The sequence below is a fragment of the Herpailurus yagouaroundi genome, unplaced genomic scaffold (assembly GCF_014898765.1).
Source record: "Herpailurus yagouaroundi ecotype Mexico unplaced genomic scaffold, PumYag 139, whole genome shotgun sequence".
NCBI classification, from domain to species: domain Eukaryota; kingdom Metazoa; phylum Chordata; class Mammalia; order Carnivora; family Felidae; genus Herpailurus; species Herpailurus yagouaroundi.
The window spans coordinates 56,832,337-56,853,641 of NW_024412394.1; the positions used below are offsets into that span (position 1 = coordinate 56,832,337).

General features: G+C 36.3%; 1 pseudogene; it reads left to right on the forward strand.

Annotated features, from left to right (window-relative positions):
- The first annotated feature begins 20,142 nt into the window (after positions 1 to 20,142).
- LOC121029172 (40S ribosomal protein S16-like) lies at positions 20,143 to 20,960 on the forward strand (annotated as a pseudogene).
- The last annotated feature ends 345 nt before the right edge of the window (positions 20,961 to 21,305 follow it).

Genomic DNA, 21,305 nt, shown 5'->3' on the forward strand with positions numbered 1-21,305 from the left:
TTGTTTATGCACATGCCCACTAGTGACCCTAAGCGCACAGTGGAAACTCAGGGCATGAGGAGCTATTTGTAATGCCTTCACCCTGTGAAAGGGATTAGTGTATGCGAACACATAATATTTCCAACAGGGGCTTGTATAGTGTCGTCATAGGATTTATTTGTTCTCTTCGGTGAGCATAACTATAAATAATGAAAGGGAATGGCATGAATAAAGGGGAGAGTAATTTATGCACTTTATCAAAGCAGCACAACCAATTTAAATCCTGCACCCCATCCAGATGGATGTATATTCAAATAAAATCAAAACCATGTTTTTCATGGTTAGGTAAATGCAAAAAATGTATTAAAAAAGGGAATGCAACAAACGTAGTAATTTGTTATTGATGCCTCTTATTCTGATGTCTTTTAGAATAAGGACTCAACTAAGTAGGCTAGGGTATATGTGTTCTTATTTGAAACTATGGTGCTCCCCGGACACGCCCCAGAGTTCCCCAAATGATGTCAGTACTACTACTTAGTCCATCCTTCCATCACTAGCCATCAAGCCTCAAATGGCAGTAACCAGTAGAGAGTTATTGATGTTTTATTCTTTGCTCATACTATTTCGTATGCCTAGTGCACTTTGATCTTTGCACCAGATTAGAAATAATTGGGGAAATTGATGAGCACAAAAGTCAAAGGATTTCTCTCCGTTTGTTAGATTCTGATTTTACTTCTCAGAATTTTTATCCAACAAGAACAAATGCAAGTTTACTTAAAATCAATTTCTTAGAATACATCTCACCAATTTTTTTCCATTTCAGAATTCTGATTATAATTCAACATCTAGATTAAATGCACTTTTTCCCCAAAGCTTTTTTTGAGTTATCTTGGATGTGCTTTTGACTTTTTTGGAACTTTAGGGCACTATGTTTGTACATTTCTCATGTCACATGTTAAGCTGCTTCTTGTATCATAAGTATTTGTATAACATTGTATACTGTTTCTGAATTCCTTAAGGACTAACATGATATGTCCTTTCTCATTTCAAGCTCCTCCAAACTCCTCACTCAGTACTTTGCACACTGATACTTGTTGAACATATGACTAAAAAAAAAGAGAAAATGACTGACTATGCTTTAAGATCTCTTTTTGTATCACTTAACTTCCTGTGTCTGTATGTACATTACAAAAAGAAAACAATAATCATGACACTTATCAGGAACGAGTGATATGGTAATAAATCAGTACTTATTGTTTTCAGATCCAAAAGGACGTATATCTAAATTAGTATGGAAGGACTACAGGTGAAATTCTTTTACTTAAAAAAAGAATCATGAAAAATTTAGTAAAAATAAAAATTTAGCCTTTCTCATACTCTGCCAATAGGACTGTAATGTGAAATAGCATGAATAGTTCAACTGTAGTATCATATCTGCAAATTATAGCTCTTCCAAATGCACCAATTGCTCAAAAGGTTATGAATGATGTCATTTGTACCCATATAGGGAAAGGCTCTTGCCTGACTTTTCAGATCTATTTACAGAGATCCAAAATGTTCTGCCCATTTGTTTATCTAAAATATGTTCCTTCCTGAATGCCAGAAAGGAATTGCTACTGTAATCCCAGGTATCAATTTGCTTCCTGTAGGATATTGCCTTATGATCCCTGCTCAGTTTCTTTTTATTTTTTTATAATCCCAAACCCTAGAGGCATCATTTCAGCCTAAGTCAGTGATTTAGAGGCTCTCATGCTTTTATTTATAAATGTGTATGCCATAAAAAGTTACATAGCCCAGAATATAATGAAAACTGGTCACAAAATTTTGCTTTGAAAATCACAAACATGTCCTAGTAAATATAGCTTCTGCCCAGCCATTTATTTTCTTGGTACTAGAGTAGCTGCCTGCTTGCATATGTCTGCACTAGGTTCAGATCCATGTTAGCATGTGGGAATCTGATTTTTGTGGGTCATGCAACACATTCAGCATATTGCTTAATGGGCTGCCAACTTTCTCAGTCATTCTTCCTTTCTGTGCAAATTCTGGGCCAAATGTAAGACCTAAAAGGGTTGCCTTTGGGCTGGGCATGTAATAATATGTGCTACGATTTTGTTCTCTTTGGGTCGGTATGGAGGACTCAATATTAGACTGTGAGGAAGAACGCAAAAAACTAACCTTTATTAAGGTTCAGAACCTTACCAGGTGCTTTACATATATTATCTCATTTCATACCCAAACAGCCTCATGCAGTAGCTAATAAAAGTTGGATCAAAAATTGAATGCTGATCTGCCTGACTTCTTTGCCTGGTTGGAATAGTTATTCTTATAGGCACTTTGGCCATTTGCTTCCAGGAAGTGGAGAAAGGATTTGACTATTTAGGATTAGAGTCTACTCTGCAGATACCACCTCATTTGCAAATGAACAAATGGAGACTGCCCAAGTAACAAAAGCCTGGCTTAATGGAGGGAGGGAAAGAAGGAAGAAAGAAGCAAAGAAAAGAGGGAAGGAAAAACAGAAAAGAGGAATGGGGGAAGGGAAAGGAAAGATAAGGAGTACCATTTTTTTTAATGTACTTTTTGGGTTTAAGATAGGTTAAATAAGACCTACTGTTTTTGATTTAAATATATTAGTTTCAATTGAAGCACTCATGCTGACATAATAGAAGTGTTTTAAAGTAATGAATCATTATTTTAAAGGTCACCAATTAAACTCCTTCTTCAGGATAATTTTCCACCTGCCATTCTGCAGGTGGACAGCCCCACAGGCACAGCTTTATCAGCTTGGGCTGTAGTCTCCAGTGGTGCCAAGCATTTAAGTAGAAACAAACACACTTTCAGGACCTCACATCTGTGGCAAACCTTGTCACTCAGAAATATTTACATGTCTGGCGTTAGAAGTCTTCTTTTTCTCAGTTTCCATGTGATTCTAGAATACACCCCAGAGAAATTGGCTGCAGATGATGAAAGTAAACTGATTTCTATCCTATGTTGGGGGTCTTAATTTTGCTTTTTATGCATGTACAGTCTTTTAGGAGTATATTTGTGTCACACCATTTATTGTAGTTCAGGTGCTCATTTTCCTATACTGCTAAGTAGGACCCAGAGCTTAACCTGACATGGTATTATGCCCAGAAACCTAGAAGAGCCTTGGCCAAGCCAGAATATGCCTGTTGACCTCAGTGAATAGAACTCAGATGGTGGAGATGAATAGATAAGAGTTCTATGAGGAGAACCTCAACCAGAAAGCCAGGAGAGGGATGAAGTTAGGGGCCGTTATGGGTTTTATGAGGTCCAAAACTTATACAAATATTGGGGGGGGGGATGTTCTGAAAAACAATCCTTACTTTTCAGTGTATCAAAGAAGAAAACCTTAATGAAAATGTTGCCAGTTTCCCACTCAGGCCCACCCATGACCTGTGCAAATGAGGGATTTTGAAGCTTAAGCTTCTTATACAGTTGCCTCTGAAATGGAGGACAATATCTAGAGATTAGACACAGGATGGATCTAGTTTAAAAGCCAAAGGATGTGAGACCAGGATCCAGAAGAAGATACAAAGCAGAGACTGGGAGAGGCAGATGGTGGAAAGATAAGATGGCCAACTAAAGAATGCAATAGCACTGATTATTTATAGTTCACCCATGGTCTTCTGCAGGGAGGGGGGAATTGTAGCCATTAAAGATGTCTCTCTGGGCTGAACAACACATATGGATATGCCCATTAAAATAAATATTTTAGGGTTAACCCACACAGGAAAACCATGGCTTGAATTAGTATTTCATGACTGATTTTTATCACTCAAAGTATATCTAAAGTCTGTGGTTTGGATAAAAAAAGAAATAAAGTTTTTGTTACTGTCCCATAGGAGCTTGAAATAGGTAGCAACATTGAGGGGGAAAATGTACTGGTAGTTTTCTAGCAGCTTGTATCTTACCTAATATTAACCCACTGGGCATATTGACGCTATAAGGAATCTGAACGCAATAGTAAGCTCTGGCTAAAAAAAAATTGCATCGATCAATACCTTGCATTACTGTAAAAATCCTTCTGGGCTTAAAATTTTATTTTCTTGTATTATGATAGAAACCCTGAAGAGCAAGAATGAGGGCTAATCAAAGAAATAGTAGAAAACAGCATATGTGTCCCAATACATGATGGTCTCTATCAAGGACATTATGGGTTCCACACAGAAAGCTATATAGTAGTGGAATTTTTTTTTTTTTTTGTCTTATGTCTCCATAGTGCTGTTTCAGGGTGCTTTTTATAAAGATTCTTCTAGTAACCCAGTAAGTTGGACAGCATAGCTTCAAACAGAAAAATCATTATTTGCATGGTGTGTGTATGTCCACACCCATATTTATGGTGTATTATTTGTTTCTCTTTTAATGTTCTACTGTAACACTAGAAAGTTTATCATCTCATTTTTCTCTCAGAATATAACTATTTCATTATGTATTCTTTATGTCAATGGCTGGTGTTGCATATGTATCTACTGAAATTATTTTTATCCTAAAATGTAGATATCACTGGATAAGCATAAAATGTAAGGAAACTAATTACATAGAGCCATACTGTGGCTATATGTTTTTTAGAATAGTTAGGTGTGAGAAATACATAGACATATGATTAGTGCTATAAATTTACAATACTATTTTTCTTTTTTAAGAATGCAACTTATTTGCTTCTTTTTTAATCCTTTCTCCTCCTCAGGATAAGGAGGTTGGTAAGAGTGGACCAGGATCTTAAAGAATGAGAGGATTAAAGAAGTGAAATCAGGTTACAGGTTAAGGAATGGCATGAAGCTTGACTCATGAAGGGGAGGAATGTGAGTCTAGAACCCTGTGTGAACATGGAAGCCACAAATTCAAAGGTCAACTGCATGGATGGATCCCACTGAGAGAGGGCTCTTCAAAGAATCTGCTCTTCCCTCTTATATTTGACTGGAAGATCTTGCTTCTAGTTGTTCTTCCTTAGGCAACCTGTAGCAAGGATGCAGTCATAGCAGTCACTCTAAAATGCAAACCTAAAACCTAATAATTTAATTTTCCCCTAAATCCCTTCATAGGTCAAGGGTACATTTTGAGTTTCTTGAAATGGCTTAACCTGGCCCTTGAATACAGTCCCCACCCCAGGTTCCACTAGTATACCGCATACTTTATACTCAATCACACTTACCTGGTTGTAGTTTCCTGGTGCTGTTCTCTGTGGCTAGGTGGTTTTTCACCCAACTTTTTCTAGTAAGACTCAGCTAGAATATCATCTACTCTAGAAAGGCATTTCTGAAGACTTCCAGTCTCAGTACTGCACCTAAATCACTCTTCCACAGCATTTGAATTGGTTTAACAATTAGATTAGATGTATATATTTTTTTCTGTCTTTCCACAAGACTACCAGCTCCTTGAGGCCAGAGAGTAGTTTAGATTCCCTCAATGATTCTGAACAGTTTTATTGTTTGTGTGATAGTAGTCTTAACTGAGAAGTATGGAGTATGTTGAATTTCCTGCAAAGGCTTAAATACAAAAATTCAAGAACATTGTCAATGTCTCAGTTGAAATTGTCACTTTTCTATAAGATTAATTATTTATATGCAGAAAGATGTTTATATTTGTTGATATTTCTGAGCCAACCAAGCCCTCTTACATATGGGATAAGGCTGAAGGGGAAACCACCTTGCAGAGCACATCACATATTCAATGTTTCTAATAAATGTTAGTTGGATGGATGGAAAGATGCATGGATAAACAAACAAAAAAACATTTAAAGAAAATTTCAAACATATTTAAATTAGGACTGGATATGTAATTATTATCAGAATTTGTGTGATATTATATCGCAGTAATCTTCAGGAGTGAGATTAATTCCTGTTTAGTGTGAAAATTGATGGCATCTTGCTGAGAAAAAGACCAGTTTAACACAAATGAGCTAAGTAAGACTTCTTATGTTTTTGGGCAGTGATTTGAAGTATAAGAAAGGGACTAGTTTGGGGAAAAGAGGGTAAAACAATATGTATTACAGTTTATAATGGCTGTACCAAGGCAACAGTTCATGTCTCTGTGAACTTATTCATTGTCGCTCTGTTATCAAATAAGTTTGAATCTGATTTACCTCAGATTATGCACCTAAATCTAAGTGATTAGAAAGCAATTTTATCCCCTGACAGTAAAGCTGGGTAAAATATCTAATTTCTCAAAGAGAATAGAAGACTGGCAAGAACCAAACTACCTGTTTCTTTCTCCATAACATGATCTATAAATGGGGATGATGTCTACAAAATGTCCATTTGGAAGGAGTCAAAAGACACTTTGCCATTGACTGAATGGAAGTTTTATTTTATTAGATAGCAGCCTTTTCGTTAATTTTTTTATTACCTCACTAGAGAATTAAAACAAATGCCTGCTAGTGTTTGGAGCTGGATTTTAAACCCAAATAAATGAATTTTAAAAATTCTAGCTTAAATAAGAGCTATGAGAAAAAGGTAAGGATTTGGGGAGATAGTGCACTGCTTTATTTAGATTATTGTGTAGACTGAGGTCTGTTCAGTGAGAGTCACACACTTCTATTAATGTGAACTAACTTGCTGGCCCCCAACATGCACATAGTATCTGCATTCAAGAATTCCAGTGGGAATGTCATCAGAAAGTCAAATGTTCATTGAATACACTACTTTAAAATAGGGGTGCCTGGGTGGCTCACTACTTTATCTGTTTCTTCAATGAAGAAACCGTCAATGAAGGTTCATAGTTGTTTTTGTCAGCTCTACATGTACAGAAGATTTAGGGTTAGAAATTTCATGATATTCCTATATATAGTAAGGACTTTAATTGAATAGGAGTTTGATATTCATTGAATTTCCTTATTGGCTGGATGTTTACTAGAATGTTCTTTTGGTTTTCAGCTTTCATAAAATACATTTTTATCCTTTTTTTCTCAGAAACTACAGTAACTAAGAACATTCTGATTCCAGCCGTTATTGTAGAGATAAGCCTTTATTGTACTCTATCATAGATACAAATGTAAAATTGGATTGAATTTTCCCAGAGGTTTACCTTCAATAAATCCATCACATTGTATTGGTTTAGTTTTGGTTTCTTGTTCTTGCACCATGAGTATGCTTTAAAATTCTATTTCAACAAAGGCTGTACTTGGTTGAATTTTAATCGATTACTCCATTAACTGATTTATTGGTGGAATGGTTAAGAAAGGAAGATGGGGGGGGGCACCTGGGTGGTTCAATTGGTTAAGTGTCTGACTCTTGATCTCAGCTCAGGTCTTGATCTCAGGGTCATGAGTTCAAGCCCCATGTTGGGCTTTGTACTGGATGTGAAGATTACCAACAAAAGAAAAAAGAAAAAAAAGGAAAAAAGAAAAAGGGAGCCTTGGGATCAGATCAGTCTGGTTTTGAATTCAGCCTAGCAATTTACTAGATGAGGTGCTTCTAAACTAAAATGGAGATACTAATGGTACCTATCTTGTTTGGCTGTTGTGATGATAAAATTGGAAAATGTGAATAAAATTTTGAACTGTGTCTGACGCATTCTAAGTTTTAATGTCAAATATTATGTGGTTTTTGTGCCTAAGTAAGCAGGATTACTTGTGCCTAAATTTATGTTTAGGATTAAGTTTAGGATTATGTGTGCCTAAATTTATGGGTTACGTTACTCATTTAAATTAAATGAACACTGGGGGCGCCTAGGTGGCTCAGTCGGTTAAGCGTCGGACTTCGGCTCAGGTCATGATCTCACAGTTCGTGGTTTTGAGCCCCGTATCAGGCTCTATGTTGACAGCTCAGAGCCTGGAACCTGCTTCAGATTCTGTGTCTCTTTCTCTTTCTGTTCCTCCCCTGCTCACTCTCTGTCTCTCTCTCTCAAAAATAAATAAAGATTTAAAAAAATTTAAAAAAATAAACTAAATGAACACTTGTAAAAGGAATATTTGACTTAAAAAGATTTTTTCAAAGAAAACACAAATCAAATAAAATACTAATAAAGGGAGCATGTTCACTATGCAAAAAAAAAAAAAAAGTATAGGAAGAGTTGACATTTTATTCTTTTTTACTGATAATACAATGTAAAAACAATGATGACCTGATAGGTCTAAAAAGAAGTTGGCCAAAGAAATCAGACATTATTAAGAGCTTTAATTTATGTGTTATTTACATTCTCTATCATAAGATTGAACTTCATAGATTCTGTGTCTCCCTCTCTCTCTCTGCTTATCCTCCACTCATGCTGTTTCTCTCTTTCTTTAAAAAATAAATAAAACCATTAAAATTCTTTTGAAAGTAACCATCCAGATTATGAAGCCAAAAGTCTACAACTTGTTCAGTTATTTTATAATACTCAGTGAAGTACTCTATTATTTTCTGAGCTGAATGATGAGTAATTTAGAAGCCTCTTTTGAGGTTTCTTGATTTTTTATTGTTTTTGATGATTTACCGACCAGGCACAGCTATGCTTTCTCTTGCCACCTCCACTGCTCTCTTTCCCAACCTCCCTTGTAGCAAGAGGGGGCCATGTGTTCTCATCACATCCAATCAGGCATGGGCAAAATCTGTTGAAGGACATTAGCTGATATTTTTTTGCTGACATGAGCACGGCTGGTACTGTTTCTTCCCTCTGCCTCTAATCTTTAATTTGGTCTTATTAGTGGGAATACTGGCCACGGAAAGATAGAAGAGCTTGGTGTCTGCTGATATTCCTGAGCAGCGGCACTAGCCGTGGACCACTGCCCTCCATACTTCTCCTTATAACCTACCTGACTCTCTTACCCAAGCCAATATGTTTGGAGTGCTCCTTTAAAAAAAAATTTTTTTAATCTTTATTTATTTTTGAGAGAGAGCGAGTGTGAGCAGGGGAGGAGCAGAGAGGGAGACACAGCATCTGAAGCAGGGTCCAAGCCCCGAGCTGTCAGCACAGAGCCCGATTCCGGGCTCTAACTCTCGGAACTGTGAGATCATGACCTGAGCTGAAGTCAGACGCTCAACCGACTAAGCCACCCAGGGGCCCCTGGAGTGCTCCTTTTAATTTATAGAGATTTTCTAATGTGAATTCAATCATGTTAACCATTTCTTTTGTTATTTATACCACACTCTGTTTCCCAGAATCTTTGAAGTGACATAATTGTAATACAGAAAAAAATAAGAATAAAATGGATAAAATTAGTTATCTAAATCTTAGTATCAACAAAGATCAGCTTTAATAGTTTCACAGGGTAGCCCAGATTTTTTTGAACACTGATTTTTAAAAATTTTTTTAAATGTTTTTATTTATTTTTGAAGGAGGGAGAGAGAGAGAGAGATGGAGAGAGAGAGTGAGAGAGAGCATCTGCAGGGGAAGAGCAGAGAGAGAGGAAGACACAGAATTTGAAGCAAGCTCCAGGCTCTAAGCTGTCAGCACAGAGCCCGATGCGGGGCTTGAACTCATGAACTGCAAGATCACGACCTGAGCTGAAGTTGGACGCCCAACCAACTGAGCCACCCAGGTGCCCCAACACTGATTTAAAAAAAAAGTTTCTTTATTTATTTTGAGAGAGAGAGAGAAGGAGAGAATGAGCAGGGGAGAGGCAGAGAGAGGGGGAGATAGAGAATCCCAAGCAGGCCCCATGCTTACAGCATGGAGCTTAATGTGGGGCTCCATCTCATGAACCATGAGCTCATGACCTGAGCTGAAACCAAGTCAGATGCTTAACCACCTGAGACACCCAGGCATCCCTGAACACTGATTTCTAAATAGCATTTCTTATGTGGATCTTGATATGAGACCACTGAATGATACAGGGGGTAATGTCTTCTGCAGCCTCACTGCATGAACTACAATTAGGAATTTTACAGAGTTGCTTGTATGCATTCTTCTACGGAGTGAGTCAAAGGCATCAGTAAACAACTCAATGACATCAATTATGGGTGGGGCCGATAGCAGCCATATATGGTACTCTGTAGTGAGATATTCTGATATGAAGCAGGATTTTTAATTTATAAGGGAGAAATTGGCTTTCAGTTTTCCCCCCAAACATCATAGTTCCCTCAGGTTGAATTTTGATGGGCATAGAAGATCTGAGAGATCAGCATTCTACTCTTTGATGAAAGCCAAGAGAAGAAATATTCTGCATTTCTGTTCAGAGCAGATCCATATGTCCAGGAAACAGTAAAATTGGTCATGTGTTCTATATCCTATAAGCAATACTTGATGTATACAGTGAAGACTCATAACTGAATATAAAACCATCACACTTTGCCTGAAGGTGGCCTCATGGGTACATATTTTCTACTGAGGCATTTCTGGGTCCCTTGTAACACATAAACTAGTGATAAATTAATTTTTAGATTTCTGCCTCATAGAAAATCATCAAGATGATTTTGGCTGAGAAATGTTCAAAGTGGGTATTACCACTTACCCATCATAGCTATTGTACCATCACACACACCCTCCCACCCAGACACACACATACACACACACACACACACACACACACACACACACACCCTGTATCCTATGTTATATTCTCCTATTTTATCTGGTTTTGAGCAACATGATTTCCATCTGAAAGCATTAGGACAAATTCTCTGAAGAACAAGCTGATAGAAAATGTAGATATTCCCTATGACATATGAGAACTTGGGCATTAAAATATTTAATCTGAAGTCACACTTTCTGACAGTGGTTTCTTGGGTAACCTCCAGTTTGTGACAATTAAATTTTACAGTCAATGTATAGAAATCGTATTTTCATACTTTCTTGGGGGAAACAAGGAAAAGTGTTTTCTTTATGAGGTACATAATAAGAGCATCTTCAGATGTTTTCTAGAATATGTATCTGAAGTGAGAGGAATAAAGTTATATTCATTCATATGTTCTACCTTAAGGCTAAGAGCAGGAAGATAAGGTAAGCCAGACTTTTTATAGATTGTGCCTGAGTGTTTATTCTTGTCTGGGGGTATCTCTCCTTATATCAGATTTTAAAATGAATAAAAATCTAAAGAATTAATAAGATATACATTTAAAGGACAAAATGTGAAAAGAAATTTTAAAAATTTTGCTTACTGAATGAAGTCTCCATCTTTCCTCCCCTCCCTGGCGTTTTCTATGTTTTAGAGATAATACGAATGATAGTCTGACACTTTAACTGGCAGATAAACTAGTTTATGTTTTAGTGTAAACATGCTCCTGAATTATTTCATTTCTTCAGCTACACCCTACTGAAAGAATTAAGTTAAAATATGACCCATATTTTTCATTTTCCTTCACTTATAGCAGGTTTTTCCAAACAACAAAATCTTCCTTTTCCTTTATGGTTCTGGTTTGTTTCCCAGGGCTTCACCATCAGTGTCTGTATTTATCTTCTTTATCAAAACTTAGTCTATGAAGTCATTTTTGATCATTTCTATGTAGCTTAGCCTCACAAAATCTATTATTCTGAAGCTAGGATAGCCTGCCACATCCCGCCTCTGCCTGCGCTGCATAGGCACTTTGAATGATGACAGATCAGAGAAGATGGGCCTGAATGCATAATTATTGTGACCTGTAGTTAATGTTAGTTGATAAAAGTAGGCACACATAATTAAGAGAACATGCTTGATAAAACCAGGCAGTTTATTAAGGACCTGGGTGGAACAACTGTGAGGAGTTACAAGGATTCATAAACTTCCTTTTGCCTCCTTGAATGTCAGTGTCTCCGATTGTCTTTGCAGTCAGTGTTTAAGGTTTGTCTCATGCATAATAATCTCTCTCTTTCCCCCCCGCCCCATTCTAGAACAGTTTTGCCTTTTCAACTAGTTACTGTTACCACCATTTAATAAGAAGGCTTTGCTGGGCTTTCTAATCGAAAACTTGCTTTTATCTTTCTTCATGAAAGAATTGAAATGGCTTCTTTCAGGTTGCTGTAGCCTCTGGGGAGATAAGGACCCTGCGGTTAACAGGATGAGAGATTTTTGTTTAGAAATTTTTATTTAGACAATGAAAAATGACCTCTGTAAACTCAAAGCTATCTTATTTTGGGGCTTTAGGCTTCTGGCAGATAAATCAATTGGGCCCTTGGGACAGCAAAGGAAAAACCTTTGCAGTAACTATGTCAGGGCAACGCAATAGATTTGTTGTGAGTATGCAGTTGTATTGAATGTAGAATGCACTTAAAAATAAATATCATTTTATTTTCTATTAAATATTCAGGATCTGGATTCTACTCTTTTCAGCTTTTGCAAAGAAATATTTCTCTGTGTGATGCAAACTGGAGAAAGCAGGTCTTTTTTTATGTATAAATTATGTGGCTATTGTTGGTATTTTGATTTTGACTTTTTAATTATTTACCTGTGCATTCTCTAATGGGGACTATTTTTGAATTTAGATTCTTAAAGTTATATCCTTATATTTAAAAAAAATCAGTGTTATCAACTGCTCTTCTGTGGGTAAACAATTTCATTGTTACCTAAATAATACAATAGTAGTTTGTCTAAAATATGCTTTTCCAGATTGTTGCAACATTTTTCACACCTGTTCCTAGGCTCAAGGAGCTTTGCGGATCTTCACAGCATGAATTTGCGCTGCACATTCACTCGCAAAAGAAAGAGTGTTGCACTTGGCTGTGTGCTTTTTTACCTATGTCATGTAGAGTATGGATTCAGGGTGACAAGTTATGCAGAATGATCTGTAAATTTGACAAGAAAGCAAAACAGGGGACAGACGCTCACTCAATGTGCATGGATTTGCAGTTGTTACTGATAAGAGTGTTAATCAACATAGTAAAGAAGCAGTTCTGAAGGGGTTAACTGTTTTTTTCATTGCACATGAAACCTTCACACACATTTTGCAACGTCATTAAGACTATAATGCAAACTAATAAAACACATGAGACCAGAAATTAAAGTATACTGGAAAATAGAGGTGGAAAGTGACGTAGCAAATATCACATGAGGAATCACAGTCAAAACAGTAGAAAAGACAGAAGTGAGATTAGAGAGATAACCAGGGAATGTTTTTTAAAAAGCCATGTTCCCCCTTCTAGTTTTTTCCTTTAATCATGTCTGACCATTTTGGAGTGAGGGCAAGCCTATTTGGTAAACCTCTTGTATATGCTCTCATTATTTTCTTTAAATCTCCTTTTCGTTTTTTCCCACCTCACATGCAAATTTGATTAGTGTTAGGCTATGGTCAGAATTAATGGATAAACTATGTTTGACCTATCTTTACAAGTCCCTCTATTTAGAACTCTGAATAACACACAAATATACAATAAAGATATTACTTAAATATTCATGATTTGACCACAGTGACTCTTTATAGTGATCAGATGTGGGCTTTAATTTGGGGGACTTGGGAAAAGATAAGTGGCCTATATTTGTATTATGGTTTTGTTGTCCAAAAAATAATGGTCATAGCACCAATTTCAATGTATTGCTCTAATATATGTAGTAACAGCAGGTAAAGATTTTTGACACTTGCCTGGGTAGACACTATTTATGTGTATTCACATATCTAATTTTCACAAGAATCCTATGGGATATATGTTACTATAATAATCCCAATGATTGGAGAAACAGCAGCACATAGAAGTTAATTAATTTATCTACTAGTAAGGGGCAGAGCTGGTAATCAAGCCAAGAAGACTTTGCTCTTAACTCTTACACTGTGGCCCTCTATGCCAGGTGCACACTGCATTCAGTAAGCATAGACATCCCATTGCTTCCTTTCACTGGTGTACAATCTATTGACCAAAATATCTGCGATCACTTCTTATGATTTGGATATTAAAGAAACCTATACATTTAAATTTAAAGGTGTAATTACGTTATTAGACCAAAGTATGCCTGTTTATACCCTTTTGCTTAACATAATACATTGTGAGTATTTGGTTCAATAAATCATCAACATTTACCATGTCCCTAATACCACACTGTCTGCAGTGGTTATGTAGAATGAATTTGGATGTTTCAGGCTCTTCACCCATAAACATTTTAAAAAGATGGAAAGAGTAAGTTTACTTAAAACCAATAGAAAATGGTTTAAAATATTACTATCGATTGATAATTTAAATAAAATCACTGTTGGGCTATATAATGCAGATAATAAATCCCGTGAGCTATCAGACTGAAAGATATTATATTTGGTTACAATGATTAATAAATGCCTCATGGAAAAAAATTTGAATATAAGTTTATTAGACGCTGTCTGAAAATTTGGTTCTCCATACACACATAAATGACATAAAAGATCAATTATATTTATAAGCTATTAATAGGATCCATGCTTATGAATTTTCACTGGTTCTAATATCTGACTTCTTATTTTTAAACTTTTGAAAAATCATTGTAAATTCAGGGGTGGGCTTCACAAAGCTATAAAACAATTGTAATAATCACCAAGTCAATTTACTAAAAGTCCATACATGCTCTCTAAGGTGGTCCCCAGACTCCCACTCAGGACTGGTTATTATGCTTAGTTATGTTTCCAAGGTAACTGTAGATTCAAAATACCAAATAAGAAAGAAAAATCGGACTTTCAGGGTCATACAGATGACACTACAAAGTCCTATGCATTATTGGTTGTGCTTAGCTCAGTGTCTTCTGTTGATGTCCTGTAAATATGTGTTGAGTAAAGTGGCAGTAAGGAAAGAGAAATCAAATTGCGAAAGTAAGTAGAGAAATAGGACTGCACAAGAATCTATGATTTCTTACGACAAGAGCCAGTGCAATGTTTTAAAACTCTTAAAAGCATTACTTTAGATTATTTTGTGTTTATAAACAATGAGATTTTCTTATCAAATAAGGTTGACTTCTCCTCTAAATACTTTGTTTAAAGCACCAAAGTTTCAAATTATTTGAAGGCTTTAATAAAAGATCTTAATATTTTAGCAAATATTTAAAAATCTAACAAAAGGAGATAGAAAATTAAAACAAAGAGGTAAAACTGAACATCAAAATAATTAGTAACTAGTGACATAGTGATGTTGAGAAACAAAATAATCAAGACACTAAGATAAATGGGAGTATCAATCAAGGTCCCATCCGGAAATAGATGGCACATCTGTTTAGGTAAATTGAAAATTGCTATTCTTAAAGGGACCATTTACAAAGGTGTGGATGAGGTGAAAGGGAATTCCAAAAGGTGGAGTTTGTAAAAATAAATAAATAAATAAATAAATAAATAAATAAATAACAGCTGTTGTCACTTCGGTCCCAAAGGGAGGAGAAGGAGCAGTTACCAAAATCCAGAGAAAGAGAGAGAGATTACCTTGGAAGTAGTGGTGGAAGAACATAGTCAACTGAGGAGATCTGGCAGGGGAGAAGACAGGGCAGTAATATCTTGAGGTCATTCTCCATCTTTCCAATCTGTTGCTGGAGCGCCTCACTAACTATATCCAACTCTAAGATGGAAGGCAAGGAAGCTTGTTGATGGAGTCTATCTAGAGTCAGCCTCTCATGGCAGAGAGCAGAGTAGAGAGACTTTGGAAAGATCAATGGAAGATACCTGGCATTATGAGCAAAAGTCAAATAATGTCTTAAAGCCTAAAGCACTGAGCAATCAAGATTTTATTTAAATTATTGGTGAAACTTAAGAAGCAGTAGAAAAATTGAAAAATTTGAAAAAATGGTTAATACTTTAGGAAATAAAATTCTGAAAAACACCGAGAGGAAATGTAGAATTCTATAAGTAAAGATGAAGATACAATTTTGTGTGTGTGTGTGTGTTGTGTATGTGTGTGTGTGTGTGTGTGTGTGTGTGTGCTTACGTGGAACCAGAGAAGGAGGGAAAAAAACTATAGGCTAGAGGATATTGATTTGGAAAAAAAAGTTTATATTAAAATTTTACTTCTATGAGAGCAGACTCCCTAGTATATTCAGACACCCTATTTTACTTTGTAGGGTGAGGACAATGAGATACAAAGTGGAAAGGAACACCAATACTAAATAATCAAGATAAATATTTGAATGCAATATTTTTTAAAAATGTGAAAAAATCCACAATGAACAAAATATTTAAATTTTTTTAAATACAGATTTCTCTTTCTTTTTATGATCCTGCATTATAGTCTGATTGGTGTAGTAGTTTCCAATTGATCCTCAGTCTTCCAGCTCTGTGAGTGCTATGGCCAGCACTGGTTAGGTTTATAAGGGTTGAACACGGCATGCAAACACATTGAGCAGTGTGGGGTTTTTATATGTAACCATGCTTTTGATTGCAAAAACCATGGTTTTTATTGACTTTTTCCACTGGGTTCAAAATATGGGAAGATATTTGATGAGTCGTATAGAGGGGCACACATTTTTCCTTTTGCCTCAGGCTCCAATATGATTCAGCACATGACTGTTGAACACTGTAATACATAGCTGATAATTGATGTTTATTGAATGAAAGAATGATTAAATGAATTAATGTGGTCATTTCCTACTCCAAATATGTATTACATATTTGGTGTCCCTTCCAGCTCATTTTTTTTTTCCTTTGGCTGCATAATTTATGGGCTTGCTCTGACATTCTTACTCAAAGTCACAAGGGCAGGTTTAAGGGCATGATTAGGGACATATAGATGCTCAAAGAAGGGTGTTGTAAAGAACTCATGAATAATCCACTAGGTAAGAAATTTTCATAATAACAGTTTACCAAAATTGCCAGTATTTTTTGTTGTCATTGTTTTGTTTTGTTTTTTGTCTTCATTTCTGTTACTACTCTTTACCTGGAATCTTCCTCAGTTTCTTCTCATTCCTATTCAATGAATGCTTTTCATACTCTATTTGGTTAAACATTCTAAATGTTTAATTTTAAATAATCATATATCAGTATGGGAGAACTTTAGATTTGCGATATTCTAAATTTCCATCTTTCTTTTCTTAGTTGTTCCCTCATGTTATTCTCAAGTGTGTTTTTTAATTCATTTTGTATGCTCTCTTGTTTGGAACTATGTATTTTTTAAAACTATATACATCTTAAAACTCTCTGCAATACCTGGCAGATCAGGGAACAATAAATATTAATTAATGATAATTGTAATAGTAATGAGTAGCAATTTAATTTGCTCACATATTCTGCCTTAAGACCCCACTGGAATAATATGGATTTTTACAACAAGCGTAATTTCTTGTCCTTGAAAGCCTTTTCTTTGGTTTCCATTTTAATGTCTCCCATTATTGTTTTGTTAGACATAGACGATATGAAGACAGACTCTGATGCATTATTTATCTTTCCCATAACTAATATCTGGGAAAAAACAAAAGTGAAATTTGACATAGAAAAACTTTTATCTAAGAGCCAGATCATATAAATGCATGTGGTTAAGATGCATTTTTGAGAGTTTTTTGGAAAGATTATGTGGAATGTTGATTTTGTAAGTAAATAAGAAACAGTGTCCTTTGTGTCTTATATATTATTTATGATTCTATTTTTTAAAATATTTTTTCACAAGAATATTTTGCTGGATCTTCAAATCGTCCATGTGTTGGGACTAGTTCACCTACTGGTCCATATCCACATAACTCATGCTTTACTGTCATAGACTGATGTGACACAGTGTAATAGAATATGATGCATTGCCTGAATTTAAAGGAACATGGACTATTTCTGGATCTGCTGTGCAGCATAAGATCTGTATCACATTTGAAACAAAGCTAACCAAGCAGACAGAGCAGAAAGATATGTATAGCATCCATTAATCAGGGTAGAGTATATATTTTTTCAGCATCTTACTCTATTTGCCTGGTATATTTTAAGTCTGAAACACAGAACAAAAATAGCCTTAGTGACCGTTCATATTGTTTTTTACATTACTGTCCTTAGAGAATCATCCCCTCATAAAGATGAAAGAGATTTCATTTTGATTAAAAATGTTTAAATACGTTGTATTACATATATTCCTTCATTCCATCTTTTCTCACTGGGGAAACATTAAATATTCTGCAATGTATGCATTTTGATTAATAAATAAATATATGACTATTAGTACCAAGCTGAGCTACTATCTGCCATTTAACCCAATCAAATTCAAAATAATTTAAAGCATGTTTTTTATAACAACTGCAGGTATCAAATTATGTCAGATTTGACCTAAGGAGAATAAATAAGGTAATAGAATTAACTAAAAGAAGCATATTTACATAAGTGTATGAAGTTATAGAAGACCTTCAGTTTAAGTAATACTTTAGAAGCTCTTTGAGGCAGAACTGCCACACGTGCTCTAAAGAAGGCAACTTACAGGGGTGCCTGGTGGCTCAGTTGGTTGAGCATCCAGGTCTTGATTTGGCTCAGGTCATGATCTCAAGATTGGTGGGTTTGAGCCCACATCAGGTTCTGCACTGACAGAGTGGATGGAGTCTGCTTGAGATCCTGTCTCCTTTTCTCTCTGCCCCTCCCCCACTTGCTCTCTGTATCTTTCTCAGAATAAATAAAAATAAGCTTTTAAAAAAAAGAAGGCAATTTACATCTCTCTCTGTTTTATAAGGTATGTTACCTATTTTCAAGTTCTTTTCATATAAGTTTACCCCATCTTTCCTACATATTTTAATATGTAAAATCCTTGAAGTTGGGCCACTGCTTCTTTCCTCCATTCATAGAATTTATTCACCCAGATTAGAGAAGTAGGAACTACCAGATGTCAGACTGGCACATGTTTTCCCCATTTGGTCCCCCATTCTGGAAAGAGGTAGTAAAATACCTCTAACCTTACTGCAGTGAGGCATTTACTATTCAGACCCCACCCTTATCCAGAATTTCACTAGTATTTTTCAGGTTTTTTTTTTCCTTATCCATATGTCCTCTCTCCTGCTTTCCCTCATAGCTACATTCCATTCCTCTGAGATAATTACCCCTTGACCTTCCGGTTACTGACAAAATTACCTCTCAAGGGTCTTTAAGTGATACAAACTATCAAGTACATGTAGCTTGCTCCCAAAGCTTATCTCCATCCCTGACCTACTCACATCTTCCCAGATGCACTGAGATCACCTGTCTTTAGAAATCAGCCAGATGTGTTATGTCACAATATGTGTCTTCCACCCCAAAACAATCATCTGTTCACCATTCCACCATGCTCATTAACCTTATCCTACTTTCCCAACTGGCCAACCTGTGCAACATGACTGGACACCTGAAGGTTGGAGAAGGGAACGTATGCTTGTGGGATGATGTTCAGTATTTATTTGATCTGTTCAGTTAACATGATCCCTCACAGCCAGTCTGTAAATAACATTTAGCAATTTTCCTTATAATTTTTCTATGTTTCCCTCCCCATTTTTTGTCTCACACCCACCCTGAACCCAGATGCAGACCCATTACTACATATGTGGTTTCTTCCCTCATCATTCTCATGCTGCAATCTATTCGAGGTGCAAAGGCTAGAATCATCTCTCACACATCTGTAATGCTTCCTTTCTCCTTACTGCATAAGAGTGACACTCTCCCATCCTCTTCCTGTCCCTTTCATCCCAATCAACTATATTTTTTTCTTAGTCCACTTCATGAATGATTCATTCAAGTCTATGTAATCTGTTGTTTGCAGAGAAATTGGAGTTTGGAAAGGAGAGAATTGGAAAGGAGAAATTCTCAGTTTCTTTGCATTTTTCCCTTCCCTTCTCTTTCCTTCCTTTTGTAAATGTATCTGTTTATAGCCTCCTCCCCTCCCCTCCCTTCCCCTCCTCTTTCCTCTCTCTCCTCTCCTTTCCTTTCATCTATCTCCTCTTTCTGTCCTTTACTTTTATTCATTAGATACTTATTGAACACCTGATATGTTTAAGTACCTTGGGAGCTAGAAACTAAATCAACGTAATCCTACTTCAACTCAGGGAAGTAAGTAGCATGACATTAATCCTCGCAGCACATTTGTTAGGAAGTATTATTATCTATATTTCATAGAAGAGGAAACTAAAGTTGAGAAAGCTTTCATAATAAGCGGAGGTCACAATGCTAATAACAAATAATCTGAGATTCAAATCTAGGCATTCCCAATTCCAGAAATCATATTTTCCCCCCACAAAACTACTTGATTGAAATCTTTATCCACGAAATCTAAGGTACTAGTGAAGATATGGACTTCAGAAGATATGGATAAATGAATCCGAGGTCATAAAACAAAGCCAGTATGCATAGAGGTAAAGAGGGGACAGTGGGATTTTGTGAAATAAACTGGAGGAATTAGAGAGGAATTTGTGCACCACTTGGTGAGGAGGTCTTGTCTACATTCACGACCATGCCATCTAAGGGTCTTCTGCAGTCCAGTGCAGGTCCTCAGATGCAAGAAGAAGGTCATAGCCGTGGAGCACTGCAAATGGGGCAACAGCGTCATCAGGGTGAATGGGCAGGCCCTGGAAGATTGAGCTGCTCATGCAGCAATACAAACTACTGCACCTGTTTTGTTTCTGGGCCAGGAGTTGTTTGCCAGGGTGGACATCTGAGACTGAGTAAAGGGTGGTGGTCATGTGGCCCAGATTTACAATCTTCCAGTCCACCTCCAAAGCTCTGGTGGCCTATTATCACAAATACATGGATGAGGCTTCCAAGAAAGAGATCAAAGACATCCTCATCCAGTACGACCAGATTCTGCTGGTTGCTGATCCCTGGTACTGCGAATCCAAAAAGTTGGGCGGTCCTGGTGCCCGTGCTCCCTATCAAAAATCCTACGGATAGGCCTATTGTGAGGATCAGGGTTCACCTTTATAATAAGTAACTGGTGGGAATCAGGGTTCACCTTAATAATAAACTATTGTCACGGGGAAAATAAGGAATATTTAAGACATAAAATGGTAGAATTTTATGATGAATTTGGTATATGGATTACAGGCTAGAAGGTTTCTATAATGACTCAGAGGCTTCTGCCTTACATAATGGAATGTTTGATCTAGAATGGGATAAGGAGGTAAAATATTAATTGCATGTGCACGTGTGAGACAGAAAAAAATATAGAATAATGAAAAAGAAGTATAGGACCAAGTTGTGAAGAGCTGCAACATTGACAGAGGGGCGATCTTAGTCAAGGGCCAATGAAGAGGAAATATGCTAGAAAATACGTGCAGGTAAACAACAAGGGGAACAGAAGAAAGATTTTAAAAGAAGGAATGTAAATAGCATCAAATGCTATTAAAATTAACACTGAAATTTTTCATCAGATTTGGTGACTAAAGAACATGGCTAACCTTAGCAAGAGCTGTTTGAAGGGAAGTTTCCAGAGGTCAGAATGGGAATGGGTAAAGTTAGAAAATGGAGTCTGAAAGAGCAAGGGATCCTGCTATGGAGAAGTAGTGGTGCTGATCAAGAAAAGTTTTTAGAAGAAGTCATATTTCTTCCCCGTTTATCTTAACAACTTCTTGAAAAAAGAATTCCAAATAATTAAAATAATTTGAGAATGTAGACTTG